At 38.0% G+C, this 27708-nt stretch overlaps 1 protein-coding gene across 5 annotated transcripts in view; it reads left to right on the top strand.

The window, feature by feature from the left end:
- Nucleotides 1-27708, top strand: part of IRS1 (insulin receptor substrate 1) — a 78777-nt gene that overhangs the window by 6744 nt on the left and 44325 nt on the right. Inside the window, exon 2 of one of the 5 annotated variants that reach the window (XM_034781323.1) lies at nucleotides 18332-18557. The exons of the other annotated variants lie outside the window; for them this stretch is intronic. The gene's annotated coding sequence lies outside the window, so the exon portion shown is untranslated. Of the gene's footprint in view, nucleotides 1-18331; nucleotides 18558-27708 lie in introns of those variants that run through there. 5 annotated transcript variants of the gene reach the window in all.

The raw sequence follows: 27708 nt of genomic DNA, 5'->3' as shown, positions 1-27708 counted from the left end.
GAGTTGTAGAGGCTGACAGTTAAATGACTTCTCTGCAGATTCCATCTGCATGGCACATACTCCATTCCCACACAGATTCTGTGGGTGATCTGGTTGTGCATGCACCATTTCCACAGAGCCAAGGGAGCATGCTCCATCCTAGAACTGAGCTGGACTTCCCCTGAAATTCCTTCTTCAGGCTGCTAGGGCTGCACTGATCTGGCACTAAAAAGAATTGAGGGCAGGGAGACTCTCTCTCCTGTGCTTTCATTGCTCTCTTTGCTGGTACCCCAGACACTGTGAAGGAGAAGGAGGAAGCAACCTGATCAGAATGCAGAGAGAGGATCAGATGGGTGAGAAGAGGTGTGGGGGCTAGACTGGAGGAGATATGACCTGGGTGTGACTCAGGGAGGAGGAAAGGGGCAGGAGTCAGGGCAGGGGATAGAGGTGAGTAGGAGCAGAGAAGGGTAGAGACAATCTTATGCAACCTTTTTTTGGCTCCCTTGTTCATATGCATTATGATGAACTCTTTAAGCCCAAAAATTGGCAAGGAGTTATACACATGATTGCATTATATAAAATATATATTTATATTTCATAGGACAGCTATCATCCCCAAAAGGTTTAAATTACTTGTCTAGATTTTATTTATCTAGACCAAAATATTTTGTTGTCCCAAGTTGTCAGATCAGTACTCTGAGCATTTTCCAGCTTCTCATTAGCAGGTGAATAAACATTTGCCACCTTGCCACAACCTCCCTCCCTTTCTCCCCCCCCCAAGCCATGCATGTTATACACATTTAACTATATTGAAACATCTTCCATTGTGCATCTCCCTCAAAAATCAGTTATGTCCACTCTAATAGATTTCCCCCTGAACAAATCACTTGTTTCCAAATCTGTTCTGTTTCTCTGTCCTCCTTGCCTCCATCCATATTCTTGTCCCCATACCTCTTTGCTGCTGCTGTCCCAAGCCCTGCTGCTTTCCTGAGTTTACAGGGGGCTCAAACTTTTAGCTGTTTCTCAATACCAGGGTCCTCTGCTTCTTGCTCCTCTCCCAGCCTGTTAAAGGATCAGCAGTTTAAATGCCACCCTGTTCTTTGAGTTCCTTTACAGTGGTTCCAGCTGCTCTAATCCTTCCTTCCTCAGAAAGAACTTCTAGTGCTCTGGCTACTCCCCCGCACCCCCCCTCTTTCTAGAGAAGGAGCCTGTAGCTGTGTGGTTGCACTTACTAGCAACCTTGGTGAGCTGACACATAATTTTTAAGACCTGTGCCAGACAACTGCATTCCCTCCCCCCCCCCCGCCAGTCTTTCCTCTTCTCTTCCTCGCTCTTTCTCTCTGTGCTCTTAGTAAGGAACAATAATCTACTTGTGTATGTACCACTCTTAGTTTTTCTCTTTTCTGTGTCCTGCCTCTTCTGGTAGCTGTAAACTCTAGTATAGTGAAACTGATAAGATACTTGTAAGTTTCACTTGTCTTCTCCTGGGATTTCTCTGTGCAGAATTAGCTGATGCAACTACTTCTTCCTGTGCTTCTGGTGTGGTATTGAGGAGCCTCTCACAGTTGGCAACAGTACGAAGATGAGCAATTGATAGTTGATGGCTTCATACTTCAAATGTTTTGTGACTCAGTACATCTTGAAATTCTTGTGTAATATATTGAGAAAAAATTTCAAATACCTCTTTTTCTCTAACTTGCAGTTAAAAATAGTTTTATAGCTTTCTTCTAAGTTTAATTCATAATTTAAAAAAGTTTGTGGACTTAAGGAGTTACTTTAAAAATGTAACACATTTATCTACATGCAATTAAAAAAACTGAAGCACTTCCAAAGACAAAAGGTTCAGAAGCCTCTGTAGCTCTGGGGCAGCAGTAACTTGAACATCAGCAAGATATGCAAGTTATACATGCTACAGCAGTATTATTATAGACTAAATAGGGTGTTTCATAGTGTATGTGCACATTGTTCCCCCCTCAACTAATCATCTGCTAAAACCTAGCCTGTGTGTCACTGTGTGCTTGCAGTTTGTTAAATTATTAGTATATTCTGCACTCTTTACATATTTTTTTCATTATTCAAACTGCAGACCTATTCCTTTAATGTAGATACTGTAGATACATGTAACTGTTAGCCTGGACTTCTGACTTACATGGCAGTTTAGGAAAATTGCTTTCAAGATTTTTTTCCTCTGGTTTATAGAGCCCTATAAATTGGGGCTATGTAATCAGAGATCAAGTAGGCAATAAAATAGCATCCTGTGATACACAGGTTTTGTATTCAGTTAGTATTAAAATCATATTTAGGATCATGTTTAAATTAGAAAAACAAACATGAAATTCAAAGTTAAGGATGACACTCCTTTTTTAGCTGATGATTGTAAAAATATTTATTCTGGATCGGTTTTATACATTTAACAGCTGGGATGTAGAACCCTAAAGAACATATGCGACCAACACCTGTGGAGTTGGAATGTAATCTGACCAAGATCTTCATTGTATTCTGTTACTTGTATAACTTAAGGGATGTAGCCTGGTGAACAGCTCAATTTGAAATTTTCAATTAGGAACATACAGTTTATAATGGTTTTGCAAAAATTTGAATACCAGCACTGAGGCTAATTAAATTCACGTTTGAATATCCTTTTGATAAAGTTGCTGTGACTTTGTGTGTGTGTGTGTGTGTGTGTGTGTGTGTGTGTGTGTGTGTATGTGCGCGCGCACATGTAAAGGAAGGGAATTATTTTTTACTTTTGAAAACAGACTAAATTCAGTATTGATTGTAGAAACTATTTTTAAAAATAAAGTCGCAAGGAAACAGTCTTGAATTCAAAGTTCTGTTTTTCATGACATTCAGGTGAAAAAAATTTTTTTCTCCAAAACTAATTAGCTTTTGGACTTAGATGTTGTGTACCAAGTTTCATCCTAGAACAGATCTTTGTATTTGAATTTGAAAATCAAGTAGAGCTCAAAATAGAAAAGCTGGCAGTCTGTAAGCTTTAGATGCCGTAGATAATTTTGAAAAATGGTCACAGTAGAAATCATTACACTTTTGTAAATTCATTCATTTATATTTTTCTTTCCTCCTCCTTCATTACTTAGGATAGCTTATTTTGGAAAATAGGCTCTCTTCCTTAGAGTTCCTGCTGCCTACTTATCACAGAATCCATTCACATTGTTGTGCATCCTATTGTCCTGAGTGAGGGGAGCAGGATTTTTCCACTTGCTCTTTTGTCCTGTGCTCTTTGTCATTGCAGTTGAATGCTGTGATTATATAATACACAGAATCCTGTTTGTTAACATCGGACTTTAAGTACAGAATAAGCATGAATGAATAACTCCTTAAGCAATAAGGATCTTGTTGTCATGTAAACATTCTCATAGTAAAAAGAGAATGATATTCACACTGATTTTTAAATTGCTCTTTTTTTTCTTCTTCCAGTTTTTCTTTTTAGCTTTTTTTTTCTTTACACTGTGCTACTACTGGGACTACTATAATAAACCTGCTAGATGAAAAATCTTGATACATGCTAATTTAATTATTCATATCCTGCATTTATAATTAAATCACCTCTAAACTATTTTATTTAATTTAAAGGGTAGCTCATAAAAAGAAAAGCTCAAATTGCAAAATGATTGTGACTTACTATTAGAATAAATCGTCTCTTACATTTTATGGCAAGAGTTGAAATACAAATAACTATGGCTACAATTCCAGGTTGTCAGAATGCTGAAAACTGGAACTTTGTCTCTGAAATATAGTCTGAAAGTGTACATCTTCACTAAACTGAATAGGGTTAATTCTGTTTTTAATTGTTCCATGTTTTGGTAAATGAATGATTTTGATTATAAACAATTATAGCAGTTTGAATGTTACAAAATAGCAGTGGTGAAGAGGAGAGTCTTGTGTAATACCTCTTTTGATCTATTTAAATATGGTGGGAAACTGAACAAAAACAGAGGTGTGAATAGATAAAGGAGATTTAAATAAGCCTGGCACTCTTAACTAAAAGATGACTTGATATGTATTCTCTCTGATTATGCTTGATATATCTAGGTCACATTCTTTGAAGACTGTCATTAGAGATTTAAACTAGAGTAATTGGAAAGTGCTGTATTCTTCACAATAATACACTACAGGGTTGGGAGGACAGTGAAAAGTTCGTGTGTGTGTGTATATGGAACTGTTAATCATAATATGATTGACTAAAAACCTAATATTTTTAGTATCTGAATTGTAAAATTGATTAAATCTTCTTGCTAGTAATGCATAATAGGTTTGCCCGTATATATTCTGTCAGCTACCTTTAAAATTCTATTGTTGTATGCAGTGTAGTTGTAGCTGTGTCGGTTCCAGGATATTAGAGAGGCAAGGGGGTGAGATAATATCCCTCATTCAGAAATTAAGTACATAAACTCTGCATGCAAAAATTGATCTGCTTAATACAAGAATGGAAACAAATCTCATTTGCAGAAGTATTGTAGAAATGTCTGTCTTTGCAACCAAATTCCAAATATTTCTATTGGTTTCAGAAATTTATTCCTCATGAATGTCTGCGCAGGTCAGAAGCTGGAAAGATGCAATCTGTGAGCTCTTAAGACCGCACCCCCAATTTGATTTATGTCTTGTTTGCTTTTATCTAGATTTTTTTTTTTTCTCAATTGCTATGTGGGTGGATGTTTCTAAGTCATAGGAATTCTGAAATATGCAATCCGCATCACCAACAGTTTCTTTGAAACCATGAATTTCAAGAAAATAAGGGAAAAAAGGTAGCTACCCCTCAACTTCAGACATCTTCTTGGACTCCAGTTAGAAGCCTGATCACACATACTCAATAAGAGAGCTGCTTTGTTTAACTCAACTGCTTCTTGCAGCATGGGAGGGGGAAAAAATGAACCAAAAATGAGATAGGAATTAGAAGTTCTAACAATCCATTCTCCCAAAGCAATGGGGAACGGAATTGAGAGAGACACCTGCATCATCAGAAATACTCTTATTAACTTAGATTTAAAAAAAAAAAAAAATCCTATTGACAGACTTACCGTATATACTTGTTCATTAGCCTGTTCATTTATAAGCCGACCCCCCAAGATGGTTAGGTAAAAATAGCAAAACCTGTATGACCCTTTCATAAGCCGACCCTATATTTCAGGGGTTGGCAAACTTTGGCTCCTGGCCCGTTAGGGTAAGCCTCTAGCGGGCCTGGACGTTTTGTTTATCTGGAGTGTTCACAGGCACGGAGCCCCTCGGCTCCCAATGTCCACGGTTTGCTGTTCCCAGCCAATGGGAGCTGCGGGAAGTGGAGCGCCACTTCCTTCAGCTCCCATTGGCTGTGAACCATGGCCACAGGGCACTGAGGGGCTCCGTGCTTGCAGATATATAGTGTGTAAACAAAATGACAGTGTATTAGATATTCAATTAAATGATGCCATAGAGTTTAAAATCATCAAATTTTGGTGTAGACCTGTTTATCAGCCAACCCCCGCTCTTTGATGCGTCACTTTTTTACCAAAAATATATGAACAAGTATATATACGGTATTTTGTTTCTAGCTCTGTAAGAGACATGTCTAGAAACAGCTTTGCAGATCAGCAGTTTTAGCATCTATGGCATGCGTTTTAGGAGAGTCTCCTTTTTTAATCAATAATAAAAAGGAGTCCTGCATGCTATTGAACATTTTTTTTTTTTTTTTTTTTAAGATCCATAGTCTGTTTCAATGCAAACTTAACCTCCACAACCTTCTCTATTCAGGGAATGAAATAGCCCTCTACCCTGTGTGGTGGTGAGTTGGTGTTGGGTTTTTTTTTTGTTTTTTTTTTTTTCCCTTCTTCAGTAAAAAGGTTCCTTATCTTTTGTAGTTCTGCTAGGGCCTGACCTGACTTGCTCTGAAGTCTCTTGGAGTCTTTCCACTGAAGTCAATGGACGCTAGATTGTGCCCTTAATGACAGTTGGTGTCACTTGGAAAAAGATTTTTGCATGTACTCTCCCTCTCTCCTGCCTCTGTCCCCTTAGAAATGAAATCTGATAGGGGAGTGTCTCAGTGGTTGTGGCTAAGTATTCCTAATACTTACCTAGGATTTGTTTGTTTCAAAGGGGTACAGTACAGTAGGTGACTCATCAGTAATAATTCTCAAGTCAAGCTCTCTCTAGAGAATATGAGAAAATGATGGATTTTGTACTGTGGTAGAATCAGGATGAATTGATCACTTTTTTTTAAATCAGCAAGTAGGGAACCTTGATTTAAATAATCAGTTTTGCATTTGTATTTGTCATATTCCGTAAGGGCGGTTGATTTCTCATTGGTTGGTAACCATTAAAAACATATGATTTGCAACTAAGCATTTACCTCTGCACCAATTTTGGTACTACTTGCTCACCAGGGGGTTACGCAGTATCTATATGCACTAAAGCAGTTATATAGCTTAAAAATTATGTATTCAGATTTGTGACTTACCTTTTTATTATGTTAGAAATGGTGACTGATGGATTTCTTACTACAATAACTTTTTACTTTCGATTTGTGTCAAGCTGCATTTGGAGGGAAATTTTAATTGTTAAAAATGCACTAAAATAGCATTTTTAAATAACCTTATTTAACAAGTAAACAATGTTAAATGTTCTGGATGCAGGGTAGTTGTAGCTGTGTCGGTCCCAGGGTATTAGAGAGACAAGGTGGGTGAGGTAATATCTTTTATTGGACAAACTTCTGTTGGTGAGAGACACAAGCTTTTTTAGCGACAGACAGGGTGGATTTGATTTAAATCACTAGTCAGGAAGACTTGCTTTAATCATGGATTTCTACGTAATAGTGCATTCTTGTTGGTTATTATAACCTTAATACATATTCTTCACAACTCAGAGATGTGGGTTTCATATTTAGAAGGTACACACTATACATTTTTAAAGTGATTTATTTTGAAAACTTTTCATATTAGTTTTGCAGCTATATCAGAAGATGAATGATTGTCTAGTTATTTCATTTACCAAAGGTAATTGAAACAGATAGTTCACCTCCCAATGATTTCATAAATATCTCCAATTCAACAGGTTAATCATTAATATTTGGAGGATATTCTTGCCATGCTGTATTAGGAGGAGAACATCATCAGACAGACATTTAAATGGTTTTATTTAACTAAAACAACATTATGCATTCTGTGTTTTTTTTTTTTTTCTTCAACAGCAAACATATAATATTTTAACAAAACAAGCGTATGAATTTTTGAATTTAGTTAAACATTCAAGTTTTTTAAAAACAGGTTTGTTTTTGTTAAAATTGTTTTAAACTAAAATAGTTACATGAAATATTTTCTTTAAAAGTACAAAAATTAAATCGACTATGTCAGCCAGGTCGATATGAGAAACGTAAAATATTGGCTTCTGCAGCTAACTCATTCGTCTTCCCCTTCATTTTCCTGTTTGTTCATAATCTGGAAAAGAAAAACAAGCTTTCCTGCATTTTCAGGTCTCAAATGATTTCTCAATTTTGAATGAATTAGTCCAAAGGAAGAAAACATTCTTTCCACACTGCCAGAAGAAGCTACTGCTGTTAAAAGTGAGATTATCACTTCAACAGTCTCTGAATCCAAGTGCTTAAGTGACTTCCACCAGTTCACTGGTGTGACTTTCTTTAAAACATCATCAGTAAACATGTATTTCTTGAATGGTTCTTATTCCCAAACTGGGTCTCTTTTATGGCCTACTGCAATTATAGGTTTTCCTTTCTAGTGAGAGAATGGTATAATAGATCTCAAATCAATGAAGGCTACACTCAGAAAGACCTCAAGACTTCTGAAATATGCTGCTCAAACAGTTTCACTTTTGTTTCTACTGCCTGTCCCTTCCTTCTCACATTTATCTCCAGACTTCTCCTTGTCCAGATCTATTCCACCCCCAACAATCTTCTATTCATTTAACTTTCTGAAACTTTGCACTTTTAGAGAGAAGTAAGGGATTGACTGTGTACACAAATGTGCAGAGGGACAATAGGGTTGAGGTCTGTTATTTCTCACCTCTCTCTATTATTTATTTAAAAACATTTTTGCTGTTAACAAGCATGTTATCTTTGGAGACACAAATCCACAGTTTGAGAACTGCAAAACTAAGCATCTCTGATGGTATCTTCTAGACTGAGCACTGAATCCCATTGGGTAGATAGAAAGATTAAGCTAGGTAATCTATACAGAAGCCCCTGGAACCCCATAAGATTGGGTCCCTAATCCATGAACTATTGGAACTCATTTACAAAACTTTTCTTAAACGTTATATGAATATATTGTCTCATACTATCGAATTAGACTTTATAATCCCTATTCCATGATGAGATATCTTAATTAAAACTATCTTTAGATTTATAAAAAAAAAAATCAATTTAAACTAAAAAAAATCCATTTTTATTTTTATTTATTTTATTTTATTTTAAACATTAAGTTTTATCCACCCTGGTGACAGAGAGTTCTTTCTTACGTCTGGGAAAGGTACTTCCAGTGTCACACCAAAATGCAAGGCAGAACAGATGGCTTAGCGTAAGTAGTTAGCACATATTGCATAGGACCATTTAAGGCAGAGTGGCCTGATAGCATCTCAGCAGTCATAGGACAAAAAGAGGGTGTTAGTGGCTTACAGGTAGTTGTAATAAGCCATGAATCCAGTGTCTCTGAATAGAAGCAGAAGCTCTTTGTGGCTCAAAAGCTTTCTCTAACCAAAAGAAGCTGGTCCAGTAAATGAAACTACTTTTCACCCACCTTGTCTGAAATATAGTGGATGAACTTATAAACAGTAAATTTATCAAAACACGCTTGTCTTTAAAACTGATTCCTTAAACAAATAAAGTATTGTTTGTAATTAATGAATGGAACTGATTGTTTCTGGTTATCATGTCTTTCAAGATTTTAGTACTAGTAGATCTCATCCTCAAACTCCTTATTTTTATTCATAGCTTGGAAGCAGAAAACAAGCTTTCCTGCTTTTTTAGCTCTCAATCAGTTTCTCAAATATTTGAATGAACTGGTGATTGAATTGAACTTGCTGAATAGAGTGAAAGAAAGAAAATACTCTCTGCACCTGCAGGAGGGAGAGTCTAAAGCTGGTTTAGGACTTAAACCAGAGTTAAAAAACTCTGGATCCAGATGTGTAGCCAGTGACTTCAACCAGTTTACTGGTCTAATATTGATAGCAAACACACACTGCTTGAATATGTTTTATTTAATGGCTGTAACAGATTATGATAAGGTTAGGCTTGAAGGTAGATTGTCAATTTCAAATTAATTTTTCAACCTTTTTTATTTTTAAAAAGAAAAATCTGATTTTTATTTAAGGATGGATTTTTATCCACTTTGTTTAAAATTAAGGTATCCTATTAACATTTCAATTTGTTTTGTGTTTAAATATATATTTTCTAACTACATTTTTATAATAGATTAAAATAATTCAGTGTTGGGGGGGGGAGGAGAGAGACTATCGCTTTAACACACAGCGCACATCATGGACTGTTTTATATGTAAGATCCGATTAGATGATTATAATTTTTTCTGGCCTTTTTTCACAGAATCGTTGGTTTGTTTGTTTATTTATTTATTATTTTTTTTAACGAGGTTCCCACGTTCCTTCACAAGCTATTGAACTAGAGACAGTCATGAAGCATTCAAGGCTGGATGGCACCATCTCAGGAATTGCAGAAAGGACAAACATCCTTGTAGAAGGGGAGGAAGAACCAAAAAGACTTCTCAGTAGGGAAGTTGAGGCATTCCTGAAGAGATTTGAGTGTTGGTTCAAGCTTCAGTTTATTCCACTCATGCCTCTTGTGCTGTGTGTAGGTGTCTACAGAAATGTAAATGATCTTCAGAAGCCAAGAATGAGGGCTGCGACCCATCTGCAGTGGTCTGTTTTATGGAGTGTACTCTTTTGTTCATCTCTGATGCTACATTTAGAATAATACAAATTACATCCAGAGCCGTGCCTCATTTTTGTCAGAGAGGGGATTCTTATGGCTAAAACAATATACAACAGACCAATCTTATAGCTTTTTTTTTAGTTGCCTTTCCTTTAAAAGAGGCTACTTTATGGAGAAGAGCCTTATCAATTCTATTTATTTAAATGACTCAAACCAGAGCCTGCTCTAAGGGAAGCCTGTTCAACGAGTCTCCGGCCTACTGTCCTCGCAAAAGGAATCAAAACCTGCCCAATGAGAGAATAATCTTCAACTGATTTTAGTTCCTTTCATCTCTAGACAACAGGAAATAAGCCACAGGGAGCTCCTTAGGTTTTAAGGAGGTGCCTGAATGTCAGAAGGTGCATGTGCAGAGCTGCACAATCGGAGGGAGGCCAAGAAAAGTAATTCATGTGTAGGCACAGGTGATGTCCAGTTAGTGGGTCCTGGAAATTACCCATTCAGGTATGCAGAAATAGTTTAGCAACTCTTTTCATTCAACTCGCCCTGCTCCAAGATAAACACAACACGTCTGGGAAACCTCAACCATCCCCTTAAATAGAGGCCATTCTCCTAGTCCATTTATGCCTTTCAATGTAGGCTTTTGCATTACAAGCTGCAATGTCTATAGAATATTATAGGGTTTTGAAAAAAAAATGAAAATGAAAACAAGGTTGGAATAATTTGGTACTGTCTTAATTCTCTCCTTCCCATGTACGTGTCTGTCTAGTCTTTAAAGTATGGATTACTTGTTTGCTACTTCACCGCAACGTCCTTTGGACTCATAGGGTGACATTTTAAGGAAAAATGAAGTCTTTTCTTATCTGAACCTTTTTCTATTATAGCTTCTACCAGTGCAGAGCACCCTAAAATTGATTCTTTCATCCTTTATTTGTTTTTAGTTTTGGATTTTAACTCTGAGGGTTTCCTTTCATGCTGTGGTCAGAATTTATGGAAGTAGCCAAGAGTGATTGGCCCAGCTGCTTCAGTAGTTGAATAGCATAGATGTGTTCTTCAGTTTGTCATTAGAAGAAAAAAAATCTTACAGTTGAGTGTTTTTTGTTTTTGTTTTCTTTGAGATGGGGTGGGGGGAGGGGAGGGGAGGGAAGTGGGTTCGCTGCCTGAACCTTGTCTCCACTAAGATTTTTGCACCAAGATCGCTAACAACGTAAAAATACACCTCTTCTTTTGTAGTGAAGACCTAGCCACAGATTCTGAAATGGAACCATCTGGTAAAGGCACAACTCACTTGTACTTTCATTCTCTGTATCTTGATTTTCATTTTGCTTAGGAACTGCTTTGTTGAAATGAGGATTTTATCTTCTTTCTCTGATATATATAAATAGAACTTTTTCTCTCTGCCTTGTTCACTTTTCCCCTACGAAGTGTGGGCAGAGTTGAATTCTTTCCCTTGTATTCCTGTATGCTCTATTACATATTTTATCGAATGCTCCATTTATTGTTTCATGATGTGAATAATTAACAAGGCTGAGTTATAATTCTACCACTATTAATTAAACTGGGCTGATGAATATCTGCTTTTCTTCTTAGAAATAATAGGATGTGTGTGTATTTAATTGCTAGCATATGTATACATCAAAGCAATAAAAAGATTTAAATATAGGTAAGGGGACACTTTCCAACTTTTAAAAGCACATATTGTGGAAAAAAATGAGATTAAAAATCCCCTAGACTCCTAACAAATAGAAATTTTATCACTTCTGTTATTACAGTTCAAGAACCTCAAAAGCAGTAAGCACTTTTTACCACCTCTAGTAGTCAAGTGTCTTAAGCAGTCTTGTTTTATAACTGCAAAGTTATTTTGAGTAGGCTTATTTTCTTTTTCATAAATTTGTGGGTTTTTTCCTGACTTAACAACAATATTCAAACTTAGCAGAAAAGCAAATTGAATAAGGCTATACAAAAAACTACTTCGTTAGCAAGCAACTGGTTAAAAACTTTAATGCGCAACATTTTAAAGTTTCTATTTGTTCCAACATTGGTCAATATTTATGAAAAATAGTATTTTTTTTAACTTTCATTGTTTAAGTTTGTAAATAAGTAATGGACAATTAATAAATTATTAACTTTGTATGAAATGAAAACTGAGGAGGAAGAGATGAAAATATACGCCAGCCCTTCTGTTCTCCTCATACAGCTGCTCCTCCTATCCTCCCCGCCCCCCGATTTAATGAACAAAAGTTAAGAACACATCCTCTGTAATAATCAGCATATGCGGTACTAAGTTGTGACTTAGACATGTAAATAATTTAAATATTTCAATCTTAAATGGGTAAACATTGCTGTTGGAGTTATTCATAATATTTCATTTTGATTATAATTTGAAGCAGTTTAATAGTTCTGTTTTTTGTTGTTTGTTTTTTTTAAAAGCTACACAAACCCAAGAACCTCCAAACACCTTAAATATTTTTCAACATGCAACTTGATCACCTAGCAAGTTGTTACAAGGGAAAAGCCTTTCAGAAGGTGTGCAGACAAGTAGCTAGGGCATGTTGTTTTTCAGGCCTTTGAACTAAGTTAGGAACATGTTTCAAGATGGAAGAATGAATGGTTGTTTGCTGCCTTTAGCCTCAGGGCTTGAAAATCATGAGGCATGTTATTGTGCCTTCAAAGCCTGTTTTGCATAAGCAAGATTTTGGCTAGAGCTTTGTATTATCAAGGACACAACAATAAAACATTGAGCCACCCAATCTCACTTAATTGGTTGGTGATGTTCAGAAATTACATGCATTTAAGGGCCCTATAAGCTAAGGTACAGCAATAAATGGATTTTAGTTGATCTATTTATTAGGAAAAATCCTTCAGAACTAAGGGTTTGTCTATATGGAGAAATTTCTCCAAATATGTATAGCTATAGCAATATAACTATATAACTCCCTGCATAGACACTCTTATTCTGGAATAAGAGTCCTTTTCTCTGTTAGTTTGTCACTTCCAGAGGAGGATGAGGTTTAAAAGGAAAAATTTGAAACTGTCTTTTGTCCCTGCTTAGCTTGAGATGGCCATAGTCCATCTCAGATATGTCTGATCCTCTGTACAAGGTGGGCTGAGTTGAAGGGGGCAGGCTAGGTATGGAGAAGTAGATTTGGGAATCACTGGCAGAGAGATGATAGTTGAATCCATGTGAACTAGATGCAGTCATCTAGGGATAAGGTAAGAAAGTGAAAAGGTACAGGTCAAATACTTAGCTCTATGGAAACCAAGGGTACATCCAGACTACCTGCCGAATCGGCGGGTAGCGATCGATCTATCGGAGATCGATAGATCGATCCCCAAATGCGCTCCCATCGACTCCGGAACTCCACCAGGGCAAGCGGCAGTAGCGGAGTAGACGGGGGAGCCGCGGCTGTCGATCCCGCGCCATGAGGACGGGAGATAAGTTGAAATAAGTTACGTTGACTTCAGCTATGCTATTCCCGTAGCGGAAGTTGTGTATCTTACATCGACTCCCTCCCTCCCCCCCGAATGTAGAACAGGCCCAAGTGGCAAAAGAAAATGGGAATGAGAAGGTGCCACTATGAGAAATTCCAAAAATGGTTGGAAGGGAATATAGAGGAACCAAGACTGGACAGGACTGAGAAAGCCAAGGGAGGATGGTGTACAGGAGGAGTGATCAGCTCTTGTTGAAGGCTGCTGGCAAACTGAAAGGTGAGAATAGAGAAGAGGGCCCCGTGACTTGCCCAGGCAGAGGTCGTTAGAAACCACTGTGAGAGCAGTTTGTCAGGAGTGGGAAGGACAGAAGCCAGGTTAAGAGGAATCCAAGCAGGGAGTTAGCAGAGGAATTTGGGGCCTAGGAGCTTCTATTTTCAGTGGATGCAAATTGTATTAATGGTTTAGATTAAACATAACATTAGATTAAACATTAAAAGTAGAAATAAATGGAGTACGTGGAGATATTATTTTAGGAAATAGAGTAGTGAAAGGAATTAATGTGTAAAGAATGGTTAAAGAAGAAAACTGTACTGCAGTTACGCAATCAGAAATGCCGGTGGTCCTTAAATCTTACCCTTTCTGAGAAAATATTTCTTTGGAGAGAGCCATAAACAGTTTCCTCTCTGTATAGGCCACTTAGTGCTATTAAAAAAAAAAAAAAAAAGCTCATCTTGGGCCAGATGTTGAACTTGTGTGACTCATCATAGTCCAACTGAAGTCAGTGGAGCTAGGACAACTTTCACCACCCAGGATCTGGCCCTTTAAACTTAGTTTTTCCATCATGTGCTTTCAGTGAGCCATTACTAAAGTATTCTGTTTGAATTAATATTAAGTCCCAGTTGAATTTAATTGCAACTATATCATTAATGTTACAAAATGATCTGATTCCGTGTTAAATTTATCTCATAGTCTTGGGTATTTTATATTTTCAAAAAACTGTTTTCTTGAAGATTGACAAGATATTTGCTTTGTTTTGATGCAAGTTTGTTTACTTCTGTGCTTGCTACAGTAACACATCAGGTTTTTATTCTCCAGTACTAGCAGATAGATCTTGTGATGCTAATTGCCTTTTACTGATTCAGGTCATATCTTAGCATTTGCATTTAGGTTTAAAAAATCAAGAGCAAAACATGATTATTAGTAGTATTGCTGTACACTTATTGTTTAGCAGTAACTGTTAAAACACTAATTAAATAATCGCTTTTGTGTTGAACTCATAATTTTGCTTTGAATAGCTTTTCAATCAGAGATTTTTCTTTTTGATGATTCATTGACTTTTCCCCCCCAAAAAAGCCTTTACAAGCTCATTAGTAGAAGAGTTTATGCTCTGGAGTCTATTTCCAGGTCTATAGATCTTATTTTAAATCTACGGATGGTAGAAACTTCTATCATTTAGTTTAATTTTGTGTAACTGACTGCTGTCTCAGATCCTGGTTCAGGAAAATATTTTAAGCATATTTATCTCATTTCAGGATGCTATGTCATAGATTTTAAGGCCAGAAGGGATTATGATTTTCTGCATAACATAGGCTGTAGAACTTCACTGAGTAATTCCTACATTTAAGCACATATTTAAGTGCTGTCCTGAATGGGTTTGTTTTCCTAAGTCAGTATCTTACTGAACATTTAAGTACCACTCTTTAAAAGAAGGAACGTCTTGTACTATACCTTCTTTGAGATCAGGTGGAACGTTTTCTGCCACTTACTATTACTTTCATCTTCTGATCTGGGTGCCTCTTTTTGCCAACGCCAGAGACACCCCAGCATCAAGCTGACTGTTCCGTTTCCAGGAGAGTTTACCTTTTGCTAGAGGTACCCTTGACTCACTTGTAGACAGATCGTTAGGGCCACAACTCAATCTGCACTGTGTTTCCTCAATCTGAGAGTACCTCTGAAGAGCTGATTTCCCTCTTTCCCTCCAACTAGTAGTTCTTAACTCCTTGCTTTACTAAGGGCTTGTGTACACTAGGAAATTTTGCCACTTTAACTATACTGGTGGTGCTAAAGCAACAACCTTCCAGCTGTCTCTTGCTGCTCCCCCCCCCCCAAGTGAGAGCGCAGTTCTACTGGTACAAAGTGCTTATACCAGTATAGTTTAAGCCCTCTCTACGCTAGGAAAGGTTTGTTGGTATAGCTATACTGGCAACCCTCATAACGTAAATGCAGCTTATACTGGCAAAAGAGTGCTTAGTGGCAAAATATCCAGTATAGACTTAATTTATTCTGCTCTAGATAGCAAAATAAGCTAAACTGGTATAAGGCCTCTTTGTACTTTTATAACTGCATCCACACTAGTACTTTTTAATTTTTTTATTTATTTAGCCTAACTACTGTAGTTATACAGTAAACCCTTGCTATAACACCCTTCATAATGACGAATCTTTGGCTGTAATGAATCTGGTCCTTGGATCCCATCTCCAGCCCCACCGCAGTGATTGGCTATTTCGCTATAACTGCCAAATGGCTTGGATCCCAATGGGTTAGTTATAGTGAGGGTGTACTTTATTGGTGTAACTTTTCTAGTGGAGAGCAGAACTCACATTTGTGAGAATCCTTGAAGTCGGACATTTTGCCTGTAAAATCCTTTTCACATACAAAACAGCACAAATCTAATGGACTAGACAGTGTCTTCTACATCTCCACATATAGATACCTAAGAAGTGAGGTCAAAAATAAAAGCACCCCTATCTACCAATTCCCATTTCTGAGTCAGACTTAGGGCTTGTCTATACTTACGCGCTGGTTCGGTGGCTGGAAATCGAACTTCTGGATTCGATTTATCACGTCTAGTCTGGACGTGATAAATCGAACCCAGAAGTGCTCCCCGTCGACTCCGGTAATCCTGCTCTCCGCGAGGAGTACGTGGAGTCGATGGGGGAGCCTGCCGCGTCTGGACCGCGGTAAGTTCGAACTAAGGTACGTCAACTTCAGCTACGTTATTCACGTAGCTGAAGTTGCGTACCTTAGTTCGAATTGGGGGGTTAGTGTAGACCAGGCCTTAGTGACCATGGAAAATCTCAAAGCTGATTCAGCTACTCAATCTCTCCATCCCTCAGACATGTTTCTTTCAGCTTGGCAAGATAGTGATAGATCAGATATCAGTTGGTGATAGATAAACTTTGAACATGTTTTTGTATTAAGATTACATTCTATGGAATATTGACCCTCATCTGGTGGTGTAAATGCGCAAGGCAAATTACACAAGTGGTATGTAAATGGAAGAACAAGGATTAAATTTTAGTGTAGAAGAAACTGTGGCCAAATTCCAGAAGTCATCTTTAAAAGACAGCTTCACTCTGAAAATGTTCAGGAACTCCAGTGGTGGCTTGAGTCAATCTAGGGGGAATCAAGATGCTCTGGGAACCACTACGAATTTGTAGTTTGATTATTTTTTTTTCTGATTTCAAGTTCTCTTTTTCCATTGTGTATGTTAAGAAAAGTTGTTTGCATTTTGTCTGTTAACTAATCCTTCTGCATAACTTCTTTTTTGTTGGAAAAAATGATAGCATTGTTCCCCTGTTAAAGTTCAGACTGCTTTATTTTTTAACTAGCAATTCTCTTATCAACTGGATGAAATTACTATAAAGTGCATGGAAAAATTAGTTGAAACGACTTTCTGTCAGGCTGGGAGAACGTATCTAGTGGAATCAGTCAGTGGTCTGTCTTGGGTCTGGTACTGTTCAACATTTTCATTAATTACTTGGATGATGGAGAGGAGAGTGTGCTTATCAAATTTGCAGATACGGACAAACTGGGTGAGTTGCTAGAACTTAGAAGGACAGGAATAGAATTCAAATGACAAATAGGAAATATTGGTCTGAAATCAACAAGATGAAATTCAATAAAGGTATGTGCAAAATACTTCACTTAGGAATGAAAAAATTAATGCACAACTACAAAATGGGGAATAACTGCCTAGGTGGTAGTACTACTGAAAAGGATCTGGGAGCTATAGTAAATTGTGAATTAAATATGAGTCAACAATGTACTGCAGTGCAAAAAAGGCTGGAGTACTGTGTCCAGTTCCAGGCACTCCACTTTAGGAAAAAAGTGGACAAATTTGAGAGAGTCCAAAAGAGAGCACCCAAAATGATAAAAGAGAACCTGAGCTGAAAGATTAAAAGAACTGGGTGTGTTTAGTCTTGAGAAAAGAAAACTGAGTGTTGATCAGATAATAGTCCTCAAATATGTTACGGGATGTTGGAGAATCATTGGTCACAATCTTATTTACATGTCCACTGAAGGTAGAGATTTTAAGTTAAATTATTATGAGAAATGTTCTAACACTAAGTACAGTTAAGGACTCTAATAACTTATCAAGGGAGGTTATGGAATTCCTGTTATTGGAGGTTTTTAAGAACAGCTTAGACACCTGTCAGTGATGGTCTAGGGGTTTACTTGTCCCTGCCTCTTCACAGAAGGCTGGACTAGATAACCTCTTGAGGTTCCTTCCAGCCCTACATTTCTATGATTATATTTTCTGGAGAAGGGGGACTCACTAATTTGAAATAGCAAACTGTTATTCTATATTCAGAAATCTCATTGAAACATACCAATCATGAATTCCCAGATTCTGCTAGTTTTTTGTTTGCTGAATATATGGTATCCTAATTTTATCTTAACTGTAAATCTAATTTTGGCTGGAAAGTAACCTGGTCATGGGTCAGTGTTTTCAAACATGAGGCTTTGATTAAGTATGGGGGAAATTTTGTAATGAAATTAAGGACTAATGTACGTACAAACTTGCACCACAATAATAAAAGATGTGATTTAAAACCAGTTTAGTTATTTTAGTACAAGTTTATATGTAAACCAGGCATCAAACTGAGGGTTGCATTTGACAGACCACAGGATTAAACAAACCTTTATGAAACTAAATCTTTGAAGGGAGACACAAACATTCCCTAACATTACACCAATTGTAAACAGTTTAACTAGAGTTGGTTAATTTACTTTGTTGTTTGCTTAACATAGGTTTCAGGTGTAAATAACTGCACAAGGTGTGAGGCAGTGCAGAATTGGGCCTCTGGTTCACAGAATATTTAGCCGTTGTCCTTCACTGTTTTGGTCGAGAAATGAATCCCATGAAGAAGTCTTTGAAGAATTTACTGTGACAACTGCGACACCCAACTTTGATGTAAGGAGCATTAACCAAGGCATGTTATTCATATCTCCAGCTCAGTGTGGAAATATTATGACAAACTTAAACCTATTTAAGTTGGTGAAACTCCACTGAGCTAAATTTTATCGTGTGTCTGTTTTTAAAGGAGGTTAGTTGGTTGGTTGGCTTTCTTGACTGTAAAGGGGCTGGAAAAGCTTAGGCTGGAAGACCTCTTAATCTGAAAAATCTTCAGATACAAAATTTTCTTCAGCAACTAGCTGGTGAATCAGATTTCATGTTTGAGGAGCTTGGACGAACAGTTCTCCTCTATTATTGGTGCGTTACTGACAGGCCTACAGTATATGGAAAATGCAAAATTCAAAGTTTGAATGCCTCAATGGCTACCATAAAGATAATCTTGATTGGGGAGAGGGGAGGTTTAGGTTGATCCGTTGTATAGAACTGTAGAGTAGAAGTGTAGATTAGTAATTTACTCTTTACTGCTAAGTGCAAGAAGACCTCCTTTTCCTGTTAAGCCAAAATTGAATGTTTAAGCTTTAATTTTTGATTCATAATGGGAACTGTAAATAAATATTTTGGTTTGGGCCTTTAGTCACTCATTGGCTTGGAGGAAGTGAGCAAAAAATGTATTATGTTTAGTTTATTTTTAAATTTCACTTGGATTTTGGAATTAAATATCTCACCATAGAGAAGTAAGCCTCTCCTCCTCCCCCCAGCTGGCTTTCACACACTATATAACCTTTCTCCCCCCCCCCCCCCCCTTTTCTTTAAAAGATGGAGTAGAAGGGAAAACCACAAAAATCAGAAGACAGGAATTTTTTGGCTTCTAAAAAACAGAATGAAACATTTAAAGTCTAAATAAGAACAATTTTGTTTTATCATTTTGAAATGAAAGTTTTATTTCAAAATGTCACTTAATTTTCATTTTGTTTGAATTTTATCATTTTTATGTGAAGCAAACATTCTTGAAAACAAATGTTTTTGGTTGAAAATTTTCAAAAGAGGATTTTCCCCACAAAATTCTCTGCGAGAAAAATTTTGTCTTCCAAACAGTTCTACTGCCATCTCAGCTGTTGGTTTTCTGGGTAGGGAGTAGGGACACTCCTACCACCCTAGTGGAGGCTCTTTCGGGGGAGGGATGTGTCTTGTGGCCACGATCTTGGCATAACAGAGGTGGCTGTGTCTCTGCAGCCAATAGTTGCATTGTTTACACTGGGTTCCTGTTTGGAAGGTTGTATTCATAATCACAAAGGTTCAAAATTTAATATTTTGAAAGGAAAGTTTTTCTGCAGAGGCTGATGGTACTCACCTGGAAAAGTGGGTGAGTGATTTCTTCAGTCTCTGTATTGTAATGGTATGTGTTCTCTTGAATTATATTTAGCAGCCTTAAGGACAAGAAAGTTCACTGTTTTGGAACATATATATTCTCTAATATTGTTGTAAAATGGTTTTGAATAATTATGTGGACATGGCTGTACATTCACCAAATAGAGATCAATAGCTCTTCCTCCCCAGCCCCCCATGCAGAGACCTATAGGAGATGATGATGAGCACTGCATACTGTTGCATTGCTTCCTTATGCTCCCCCGTCTGCCTGTCTGTAACCTCTTGTCTTGTCTTGTACTTAACTTGTAAGCTTTGTTTTGGTTCTGTGTTTGTACAGGGCCTACCACTGTGAGGTTCTAGTTGGTGACTGGGATACTACAATACAAATAATGGTGCCTATTACCTGTTACTTAGCACAGTAATGTGTGCAGCATGCTGGACATTGTCAAGAGACACCCCAAGTTGTCAACATCTTAGAGTCAGATTGTTTAACATATTAAATATTCTCTTGTGGTTTTATGTCTGATATAAATGTGCTACCTTCTCAGTGCAGGCAGCTGGCAGAACCAAATTTGGACTGAAGAATAAGCCTCAACCTCCATAGGAAGCTCCAGTTCGTTATGCCTCTTTATGTTCTTTTCTGAGCCATAGAAAGGTCATCTGACTGATTTTACTCACAGTTCCGCTAAACTTTAATCTGTCATGATCCCAGAAATGATGAACCAAACAGATTGGGAGGTTCTTCGTTCAGAGGCAGCACCAGGCGATCTGCATTATAGAGTCAAAGGCCAGAAAATGCACAGCATGCTCTCTACAGGAGTGCATGAAGGAGAGCTATGTAAAACAAACAGTAGAAATGGCAAAAATGAGACTTCAAAGAGAAAACTTTTCTTTTCATAGCCCAACTTCTGCACTAGAAAAGGGTCTGGGTAATATTCATTTGGGAACTGGTTAAAGATCTCTCCCTCATGCACTGTTTAGGTGGAAGGAAGAGGGTATTGAAAGAGTGTAGGGCGGTAAGGAGTGGATAGGAGAGTAATTATAGGCTTTGGCTGCCTTTGCAAGCCCAAAACACCTGCATTGAAAAGGAAAGCCTTTTGCCCTGTATCTGTGTAGAAGGTAGAAAAGAAATAGGGGAAAAGAGAGAGGAAATCTCTCACACCTGGTTCCTTTTTGTTTTATCCTTTTGACATAAGGAATATAGAGGTTTTTTTTTCCTCTTCATTTCATCCTGTTTGTGCATTGTTACAAGTTGGTTCCTTAACTCTGATACCCTTGAAAAGTCTAAAACAGAAAATGTTGGGATTCGTGGTGGTGGTGTTGGTTTTTTTTATTCCACTAATTTAGGGACTGGAAATGACCTGTTTCCCTGAGCTGGCTGGCACATGCACCCTTGGAACCATAGCTATGCTTACTCCCCACCTGAGGTGGAGGAGTGTTCCAGATGTAACCCCTGCATTCCCCAGAGTCCTTATTTTTCCTACTCCCAAGAGTGCCCACATAGAGCCATAGCATGGCATGAGCTAGCCCTATGTTTTATTAATTACCAAGGTGCATGATAGTAGCATTTGAATTCCTCCATAAGAGACAAATATCCATACTTTTCAAGCTGCCGCTACACCTGGCAACTTTGGTAGTCTTATCAGCGAGCTCAGAAGGCTCCAGAAAGAACTTTTGTGGCAAGTATGGAGGAACTTTCTCAACTTCAGTTCATTGAGAACCTGATTTCTGTATAAATAGAGGTTTTATTCTCCAAAAAGTAAACACAGAACATTTTACAAGGACTTTCAATGCTTAAAGCACTTTAAAAACTTTTCTTTAAAAAGTGTGTGAAATGTAAAATTTGTATTTCTTTTGCAAAATATGCCAAACGTTCTTCTGTAATATGACCAATAATTTAACTTATTTCAAATTGTATCTTCTTATTTTTTCCTCAAGCTTTTTCTAGCTGCCATTAAACTTTCTACACCATCTGAGTCTTGCTACTCAATACTACTTTCCTTAGACCAGCAACTCTTGTTAGGTTCCTTCTGCATGAGTCACATGACAATTTTTACTATAGCAAGCGATTAGGTTGGTCAGAGTCAGAGAGGGCAGGGCAGTTGCGGAAACTCAGAGCTCATTGCAGGATCTATGCCACTGTGCACTTGAATTTTTCATCCTAGTTATGCCACTCATCCTTGTATGCTAAGGTTTGGTGCTATTTCAGTTACAGAAGCACCTTTCAGCATGTTTGCCAGACATCCTCGTTCTGTATTTATATTGCAACTGTTCAAGTATTTTAATATAAGAATTTTGTTTCAGGTTTCCTGAGATAACTTTTTAGGTATTTGTTTTTGTCTTCTGACCAGAATTTACTAATATTTTTTTCAGTTACAAGCAACATCACTATTTATATCGTAAGCAGTTATTACTGCAGCTAAGCATAGCAGTATGTTTTGACCTTGCTGACAATTGTTGGGTGCCATTGCTCTCGTTTAGCAATCTATATAGTGTTGATCAACATGGCAGATCAATTTGAAAAGATTTAAAAAACTTATTGGCTAAATCATCCTCCGTTTGCTAAACTGCCACTATCATTACTGTCTGTGTTAATAATTTAATACTGTACCTTAATATACCAAATGTTAGTCAAAAACAATTCATATTCATAATTAAAACAAGCACAATAGAATAAACATGAATCAAAATATGCCTAAATAAAAGTAGTCAACTGCAGTTAATAAACGGGGGCATTTTGTCTTACGCTGCATCTCCGACTCAATCTGGCCACCAGAGGAAGGGAATTTCAAATGATATATCCCTGCCACTTGCATCAGAGTTCATACCCCTAGAAGTAACAGAATGCCTTTCATCCTCCAGCAAATCTCCACTCTTGCAATGGGGTATAAAGCAAGTGTCAAGATTATCATATGTGCAGTTGAAAGATACTTTACTTTATTAAAAGTGTTTTCACTTGTAACCTTACAAGTTTTCTTCTGCAAAATACTATGACTTTTAAACTACTTTTTTTGGAATAAACTTATGATTCAGAGAGACAAGGTGGGTGAGGAAATATCTTTTATTGGACCAACTTCTGAGGTTGAAAGAGACTAGTTTTTAAGCTTACAAAGAGCTCTTCTTCAGGTCTGGGAAAGGTACTCACAGCTAAATACAAGGTGGAATAGACTGGAATTAATATGTTGCAAGAGATGATTCAAGGTGAAGTGGCAGTTAACACCTCTGCAGTCCTAGTGAGTATAGATTGTTATAATGAGCCATAAATTCGGTGTTTTTAATAAATCCATGAATTTTTAAAGTCTAACAAAGTTAGGAATTTAAGCTCCCAGGCTCATCTTTCGAAGGTGTTCTGAAGGTTTCCTTTGAGGACAAGAACTGAGAGGTCAGGTATGGAGTGATTGTTTTGTCACATGTTTGCTCACAGGTAATATCGCATTTTTGTCTTTTTTTTCCTGTGGTAAGTTCATTCAGAAGTGTAGACCTAATGAAAGGATTAGAGAAATAGAGGAAATTTCAGCTGTAATATTTGACATGTAGTCATTGCCTGTCATTATTAGATTTTAAGATGGTGTTATTTATGGACTTATTTTTGGGCAGGCTGGATTTCTTTTTAGTATAGGAAATAAGTAGGTATGCATGGCGGCCATGATAAATTTGATACGCCTTGCTCCTGTTTATTGGCGTTGCTTTTTTTTCTCTTGCTATATTAGATAAAACAAACCTATGGCATAAAACATATATTAATAATCAAATTTTATTTTTTGTAGTTCAGGTTTAGATCTAATAAAATATCACAACTGTATACTTTTTTACTATATTTAGCAGGTTTTCTTTGTATATATGCATTGGGGAATGTGGACAGAATCTATTTTAAAAACACTAGACCTGTGTAAGGATATAAATCTCCCAAGAGCTGAACTTAACAAGACATGCTAAAAGGTCACACAGCTAATGAAGTGTCACTTAAGACTTTCAGTGTCCACAAGACAAAGACCAAAGCTGAGAGCATATAACGCAAGTAGTGGAATTTTAATGTTTTCTTCAAATGTTTATGAAGTTGGTTTTAAGGTTGCCTTATGTTTTCTGTGATCGAAGTAAACAGTACATCTGGAATTGGACAAGGCTGGAAAGGATTCTTGTGATGAAAGGAATAACATTTGGAAATAGCTTTTCTAACAGATCAACCATTTACATCATTAATCGTTAAAGATTTTGTTAAAAATGATAAAACAAACCTTTCTTGTTTTATTAGAAAAAGTGTTATAAAGTTGTAGTTAAGTGTGGGTGTGTAATTTTGAAAAAAAAATTACCTTTAGCTACTTTTAAGAGACAAACAGTATATCCTTTGTTTCCAGTCACAAGGTCAGAAGTAACTTTGAGAGGCTATATTGAAGGTCTCTCAAAGTACTGTCTGTTGATCTGGTCTAGGTTGAGGTTCCTCCATGACTGTGATTGGAGGAAGCTAGAGCTGTCATTCTATGGTACTGGGATGAAAGAACCACCTACTGACTTCCTGCTCCAAAGTGCTCTGCTTCCAAGCTCCCAGTGCATGACAGGAGCTATCTTATACTATTCTTAGGAAGGTAACCACTTCATTACTTAACTTAAGCTTTTTGTACAAATTCTCTCAACCTAATTATCCTGTCCTGGGAGTCTCTCTCACTTTCCTCAGAGCATGGAGTGTCCTTTCCTCTGTCTGGGAAATGCAGAACCAATTATCAGCTCCCTCAGAAAAGTGCTGCTGCTAAATTGGAGGGAGAGGAGAGAACCAAGAAAACAATTCTTGAGTGCAAATAGAAGGGACAGTCTTAGGAGGACATTGTGTCGTGGTCAACTACTAGGGGATAAACATTTAATGCTTCCTGTATACCTCAGTACAGAGATCTGGCAGGAGCTTTTTAAAAACAAATCCTACTATGTGATGAGAGACGTGTGGAGGAAATCACAGCAATTTATTTAACAGAGAATGAGGTGTCTACTTTAGAGACGATAAACTTGCAGTTCAGAAGACTAACTTTACCTTTGTACCTGCTTCACTGAATAGTTCTGGTATGGACAGATGTCTATTAGACGTGGAATTATTAATTCAGAACAAAGAAGGCCTGTGGGATTGGTTACCCTGTTTATATTGGATACCTCAGCAAGAGCCATAGATTCCCCCCACTGCCAGGTCCCTCCCTGGTGGTTGGGAGCAGCGGATCACCCCTGCCATCTGTGGTGGCTGGGAGCTGCGGGGCTCCCCCCCACAGCTCCCAGCCAGTGTTGGCTGAAGTCACGGAGGTCTTTGGAAGTCACAGCTTCCACGACCTTCGTGACTAAATCGCAGCCTTTAATCATGAGCTCCAAGTCTAAACAAGAATCAGAGTTGCCTGATCTACTGTGTGCCATAGAAAGAAATAACACCAGATTACTTTTGGCATTCACGGAGCAGCTGAACACAGTGGACTGGCTTGGGAAACAAGCACTGAGTGGTGGGATTGCATCGTTATGCAGGTCTGGGATGACGAGCAGCAGCTGCAGAACTTTCGAAAAGCCTCCTTCCGTGAACTATGTGGGGTTTGCCCCAGCACTGTGGCTCAAGGACACCAAAATGAGAGCTGCCCTCTCAGTGGAGAAGCACATGGCGATCACTGTGTGGAAGCTGGTGACTCCAGACTGCTACTGGTTGATTGCGAATCAGTTTGGAGTTGGGAAGTCAACTGTTGGGGCTGCAGTAACGCAAATGCGTAGGACTATTAATCTCATTCTTGGCAATGTGCATAAAATAGTGGATGGTTTTGCAGCAATGGGATTCCCTAGCCGCGGCAGGGCAATAGATGGCGCGCATATTCCAATTTTGGCCCAGACCATCTTGCGACAGAGTACATCAATAGAAACCTAACCAGATCAGCCACACCGTCATTCACCTGCATGTCCACCAATGTAATATATGCCATCATATGCCAGCAATGTCCCTCTGCTATGTACATCGGCCAAACTGGACTGTCCCTACGTAAAAGGGTAAATGGACACAAATCAGATATTAGGAATGGCAATATACAAAAACCTGTAGGAGAACACTTCAGTCTCCCTTGACACACGCTAGCAGATTTAAAGGTAGCCATCCTGCAGCAAAAAAACTTCAGGACCAGACTTCAAAGAGAAACTGCCGAGCTTCAGTTCATCTGCAAATTTGACACCATCAGCTCAGGATTAAACAAAGACTGTGAATGGCTAGCCAACTACAAAAGCAGTTTCTCCTCCCTTGGTGTTCATACCTCAACTACTAGAAGAGGGCCTCATCCTCCCTGATTTGAACTAACCTCGTTATCTCTAGCCTGACTCACTCTTGCTTGCATATTTATACCTGCCTCTGGAAATTTCCACTACATGCATCTGACGAAGTGGGTATTCACCCACGAAAACTCATGCTCCAATACGTCTGTTAGTCTATAAGGTGCCACAGGACTCTTTGCCCATCAATAGAAAGGGTTCTTCTCTATGGCAGTGAAGGTGCTTGTGGATCACCATGGATGTTTCACTAACATCAATGTGGGGTGGTCCGGGAAGGTGCATGACGCACTCATCTTCAGGAACACTGGCCTATACAGAAAGTTGCAAGCAGGGATTTTCTTTCCAGACCAGACGATTCCAGTGGGGAATGCTGAAATACCCATAGTGATCCTGGGAGACCCAGCGTACCCCTTACTCCCATGGCTCATAAAGCCTTACATGGGAAACCTGGACAGTACCAAGGAGTTCTTCAACAACAGGCCGAGCAGGTGTAAAATGACTGTAGAATGTGCCTTTGGCAGATTAAAAGCGTGCTAGTGCTGCCTTTATGGTAGGTTTGACCTACATGAGGAAAACTAAGCCTCTGATTTTAGCAGCCTGTTGCATGCTCCATAATAGTTGTGAGGCTAATGGTGAAGTTTCCCCCAGGGTGGAGTGTGCAGGCAGATCACCTGGCTGCTGAATTTGATCAGCCACATACCAGGATTGTTAGAGAGGCATAGTGGGGGGCTATTAGAATCAGGGAAGCTTTGAGGCAACATATGGACAATGAGCACCAGTACTGTGTTTTTCTATACCGCACTCTGCCATGCTTTGTTAACTTGCCACCTTGCATGAAAATTGTGATGATTCCTGGCCGGGATTTGTAGTCAGCAAATGATCAGACTGACACTATCAGCAGCAACCACTCCCTATAGGAGACAACTAAAGATTACTTATCTTTCAGAGAGTTTGTTTTTATTAAATACCAATTAACAACACATACAAAAGGGATTAAAACAATTGATTTGTTTGACCTAAAATAAATTTAAATTTAGATCCTAGAATTTAGACATGAAATTCTAATTAGCCTTTTTCTGATTATATTAAATGATACCTTTATAGGCAGCTATTGGAAAATATGCACTACAGGTAGAGTAATACATTGTAACATGGGAAACCTGGGTTTAGAAACACATGTTCCTAGAATTTCTGCTCGTAAGATTCCTGTGACTGGAGGTAAAGTATGTGGAAAACACACTTACTAAAGAAGAAAATAGGCATTACCTTACCCTGCCTTCTAGTAACATCTGCAATGGCAATTTTAGGGAAATCTCCCACTGTGGCACTAGCAATGGTGATAATGCTAGTGTAGATTTCCCACAAGTGTTTATACTGCAGTGTTTTCTAAGCTTTTTTGTAGTAGAACTAGAGACAGTGTGGTGTTTAGCAGTGACCCACTGGTAAATTTAATCTAGGTAAAGCCCTTATGGCTGATTTTGGAAATAGATGACTCTTGTAGCAGATCAGGAGACCATTTATTGAGTGAAATTTATTCAGGCTTTATACAGGTGAACCAATTCAGCTTTATGTGGGTGGAAGGTTGGGAGATAAATTCTTTCCCAAATCTGGTCTCCTAACAGGAGAGTAC

The sequence above is a fragment of the Trachemys scripta genome, chromosome 9 (assembly GCF_013100865.1).
Source record: "Trachemys scripta elegans isolate TJP31775 chromosome 9, CAS_Tse_1.0, whole genome shotgun sequence".
NCBI classification, from domain to species: domain Eukaryota; kingdom Metazoa; phylum Chordata; order Testudines; family Emydidae; genus Trachemys; species Trachemys scripta.
This window is presented reverse-complemented; position numbering and strand designations above follow the sequence as displayed.